The sequence below is a fragment of the Cryptotermes secundus genome, unplaced genomic scaffold (assembly GCF_002891405.2).
Source record: "Cryptotermes secundus unplaced genomic scaffold, Csec_1.0 scaffold22, whole genome shotgun sequence".
Lineage (NCBI taxonomy): Eukaryota > Metazoa > Arthropoda > Insecta > Blattodea > Kalotermitidae > Cryptotermes > Cryptotermes secundus.
The window spans coordinates 1,411,638-1,416,738 of record NW_019742961.1 but is presented as its reverse complement, the minus strand read 5'-3'; positions in this window follow the sequence as shown (position 1 = coordinate 1,416,738).

The window sequence follows — 5,101 nt, the reverse complement described above, 5'->3', positions numbered from 1 at the left end:
CTACCGTGACCGGCTGAAGACCTTTTAGAAGGGACATTTCACTTCTGTGAAATATATAAGATTCTCTGCGGAGAGATAGAAAATGGTTAGTACGTAGTTTTTCGGTCTGGGGATTCATTTCTGACCAGGCGCATGGTTGGTTACGACGTAAGGAAAGTAGTTTTCTATTAATTCCATAGAAAGTAGAAAATTTGGTCCGATATTATTATTATTATTATTATTATTATTAATATTATTATATGTGTCATACAGAAACAGATAAGAGATGGCTGTTACTTAATTGGGCCAGCAATCAAACTTTCCCCTTGCACTCTTCTCTCCGCTCGCGCAGTAGTGAACATGGGAATTATGTATCTTATCATGAAGTCACACGCCATGCATCCTGACAGGCAGTAATATTCAGTACATGATCACAGTATCCACGCATTCATGCACAACAGACGTATCGTCGTGGTCGAGTGCTCAGCGTCCGGGATGCCCCTGTTTCGGTTCAGAAGACCGACTGAATTGGCTTGCATTTATAGCGGCTTTGTTCAGTCCTTCAAGATAAAAGCAGAGATGGATAATTAGCAGAAACAAAGAGCACCCCCATGTACACTGTCTACAATTTGCCGTTTACAATAAATATTCCTTTCGACGCTACAGATCTAAGAAGCTAAAAGCGTTGTAATATGAATAAGAATGTACAGTAGGCGCCAAAATTACAGTACTGAAACTCGCGCATCTCGAACGCGCATGTGCGTTTGTCAGCGGGGCATAGCTCCAGCCGCACGTGTTCCCAGTAGTGAAAAGGAAATTGTGTTGTGCAGTTATTGGAACTGGGTCTCTCGACGGAGGAAAAGTATTCATAGCTAAGTATTATTTCCGCTTATATGGAAGTGGTCACCAGAAAACTAGCTTCCTTGGTTATGAGCTGCCAGATATTATCGTCCAGAAACCGCTACACAGTACACGTGTGACGCTATGGTGTGCCGTCTCAGCACACGGTATATTAGGCCCCTATTTCATTGAGGATGAGGAAGGAAATGCTCTTACCGTCACCCAAGAACGCTAGAGGGACATGGTGATCGGACCATTTCTTCAGGATTTGAGAAGGTTCTATCGTACAAGGGCCCTTCGCATGAATACAGTGGTATCAATAGGACGTCTTTTCATTTCAGTAATATAAATTTTGGACGCATACTGTATTTATAAGGTGCAAGCTAATGTAGCTAAAGTCTGCTAGGAACTTATTCAGGTTTCTTAAAATGTAACATATTCTTCGTAGGCTTTACACCCAAAAGGATGTCTAGATATAACCTCTGCTTTACCTGCTCGGGAACTACTCAGTTTGAACATCGTCCGGGACACGGATTATTTTGAGAGATATTTCGAAGTTTTTATAAGTTCCTAGAGGAAAATACTGGGATAGTATCTCGATTAGCTCATGGTCTCTTCATTTCAAATTCTTTCAAATTCACTGTCATTCATGTATCATCCTACAACAGAACACCACATCAATACTGAAAGCGTCGTTAAGTAACCCTCGAAAATGAAGGGTTTTCAAGTAGGATCTCAGTTTTTGACAGTGGTGATCTTGAGAAGTACTATGTTCCGGGATAGTATGTTGAAAGACAACCGACGTTTCGGAGCAACATCAGGAAACCGGTGACATGTCAAGTTCAGCACACATTTGATTTTGCAGCCTTAACAGTACCTCAACACTGAATTCTGTAATACTTAAATTCTTACCTCAAACACGCTCAGTTAAAATTGCACAGAATTTTGGTGATGGAATCTCATATGAACCGACGACTCCGAAGACTGAAACGGAAGAGTGATAACATTAAAACTGATCTAATAGGTGATTGTTTTATTACGGAACACAGTATGAAACAGACTCAAAATTGGATTCAGTCTGCGAATTGTATTTTTTTTACAAATGTTGATATGTTCGGGTTATGCCACAAAGTGGTTAATTAGTTAATTATCCAGAGAGTCCAAAGTCTCTAATTTTATCACAGTCCCCATTTACCTACGAAGAGGCCATACCTCAGGAGTTTAATCGCCGGCTATCCAACGCGGTGGTGGCGTCCCGGATTGTAACCCCTGTTGGATCATATGAGATTTTTCTGAACGAAGTGGCAAGTGGCCACATTTTCTCCGAGTGCTTTTGTTTCGTTTACCAATTCTCATTCCACCAAATGCTCCCAAGCCATCTATCATACAGGGCTGATACAAGAGGCCAATTAGTAGCTGGCTTGACAAGTGAACTTGCAGTCTCACCCCACCCCACAAAATTAATTAATTAATTCTCTTTAGTGGATGAATCTACAGTGTGGTCTTCTGGGGCGTTGCAATTTTCTGCGAATTCACTTTCTAAATAATCCCAGAAGACATCGCAATTCCGCATGTAATGATACATAAAGGGTCATATTTTTATATAATACAGCTTTCAATTTGCAGTTTACAAGCTATTCCTAAAAGTACGGCTTCAAGAGGACTTCTCTAAAGTTGTCTGTCTTAAGACTACAATTTTTCCAAAATAGTTTTATCTTGTAGATTTCCCTTTAAAATTGTCGAAAGTATTAAAATGGCGATAACGCTGTATTGTCTGAAGATCGGAAATATGTGAATGTATAAGGTGTCAATAAATCCAATCATCCAACCCAAACCCCGTCTTATAAATCATCACTACTCGTGGCAGTATGATTACGAGAGAAGGCGATACTTTTCTATAAAACTGAGAGAAACGATGCTAAGAAAGCTGACTCAGGAAAGCCAAATTTAAATAAGAGTGGTAACCACAGACTCCTGGTTTCAAGCCCGATTGGAAATCCCCTCTTCAGAAAATGCTGAATGTAATACAGTAATTGCTCCAATTTTAGCAGCAGGCGCCATAGCAAGAATTGTTTTATTTAATTACGCTTTCTCGAAAGTATAAGTTACATGTCGAATGGGGCAATTACTGTTAATGACGTAATCTGACGGATGTGTAAGGAGATTGCTGGAGTCCACTTCAAGGCAATATACTATCATTGGATTTTAGGTTCTGCGGAGAACCAAGAAGAACCCCAGTAAATTATCCTCTCAAAAAAAATATCAAAAACAGTACCTCCATAACACGAAGACGCGGTGTTAACCATACACGGCCATGTGTTGTATCATGAGTTAATTAAATATCGGGTCATATAAAGACGTTGTTCCAAATGCAGAGGATACGTAAGTTGGAAATGTAAGATATGATATTAACGAGGAACAGGTCAGGATTTGGAAAAATGCATCCCGTTACAGATATGCGGAAAGTGACTAAAAGGAAAAAAGATTCGTCAGCAAAGCTAAGAAAATGGCTGGGCGCCTTCCGAACAGGAGTCCAAGTGAGATTTGGGGGTTATGTACATGCTGAGTATGAATACTTCTGTTTTCCAAACGAGTGTTACCTTTAACAGAAACTTCTCAGAAACGACAAATTTCAATAGCACCAATAATTGTTATATTTGATTAACAGTTTAATTAACCCATGCTAAAGAATGAAACAATCTGAAAAAAAAAATTATCCTCTGAAGTTGGGATTATGGTTGCTGTAAACAAATATGAAAAGTCATCCCTCTAACAGGCCGTGAAGGCCCATAGGGTTATGAGACTTCGAGGCTCCCACATTTTTCTAGATAATCAGCTCACAGATGGCGGTGAGGTTGTCAGCCTTACGCGCTGGCAGCCAGTAAGATTCATGGTACTCATTTCTGTTAGAGGCTGATTCGACCTCAGGGTCATAGCACAGCTGGAAGGATTAGATCAATTGAAGAAATCCACCTCATGAGGTCTCGACCCCGTGACCTTCCAGCTTGTAATATAGTGCCTCAAGCAACTACGTTACCTCGTGCCCCCAAATTTGAACAGCAAATTTGAGATATTCCAGTATTTATAACACAACTGTTGCTGGGTAGTGACGTTACGTTTGGAATCCACATAACAATAAGTGTCCAGTAAATGGAACAATAAAACAAGAGTAGAAAGAGAAATGACAGAGAGAGAGAAAGAAAGTTTCTGGCAACTATGCTGGGAAGTTTGCTGAATTTTTTGTTGGGAGAGGTTTTTTCAATGTCACACATCTGCATTAGTGAAGCCAACACCACACCCTGCTAGAGGGAACAACACACAAGCAAGGGGCATGTGAGTATAAAGCAAACCAACATAACATAAGATTAATAACAACAATCAGAAAACAATATTATCATGTGGCACTTTGTAGATTACAGATTGCAGATGTAACAAAACAACGGACTAACGAACACAAACACAAGCTAATGAAATAAAACACTTGGCTCTAAACAAGTGGTCGACGCCCCTTATGAGGTGGAATTGGAACTTACAAAAGTAATGAAAAATTTTAATGAATTCTATTAACTATTTTTATTTTATTTTTAAATGGACTGCAGCGCGCGGTTTTCGCGCACATCAGAGCAGTGTAACAGTTTCGATACATTAAGAATATGGTCATCTATGGCCGAAACATGTGTTAAATGGTGAAACTGGAGGAATAAGAAAAAGGAGCAATTGCTGCATTATTGACGGACTGTGATATACATAGAATTAAAGATCAGGTCTGTTTGAAAAATTGTTGTATTCTGGGATACGGTCTCGTGTGTTCTAGTCGACACTTACGGACACTTCCGAAGAACTGTCTGCCTACATTTTCATGCTCATGAAAATGCTCTGCATACCGAAAACAGTTACCTTCACACACAGCTCCCTGACAGACTCAAACTTCAGGTCTGGCTTCGTGCAATTTCTAGGCTGTGGTTTGCGTGTTATTTTAGACAAAACAGAGATCAACTGAATGGCGAATGTAGATTAATTTTGTGATTTAAGCTTTAGGATCCATGATTTATTCTGACCGTCTTACAGTGCATACATTTATTCACCTTACTCTTCTCTCTTGCACTACATGTTTCGGCACTAAAGTGCCATCTTCAGGTGCTTTTCGATGTATGTCGAACTACTGCATTGCATGCCCTGTTGTCTTTATACTAAAATAACTAAAATATATATTCGTCATATATATTGCTAAATTTTAAATATTAAAAATGTTAAAACTGTTCAGGACTGTAAGAAGGTCAGA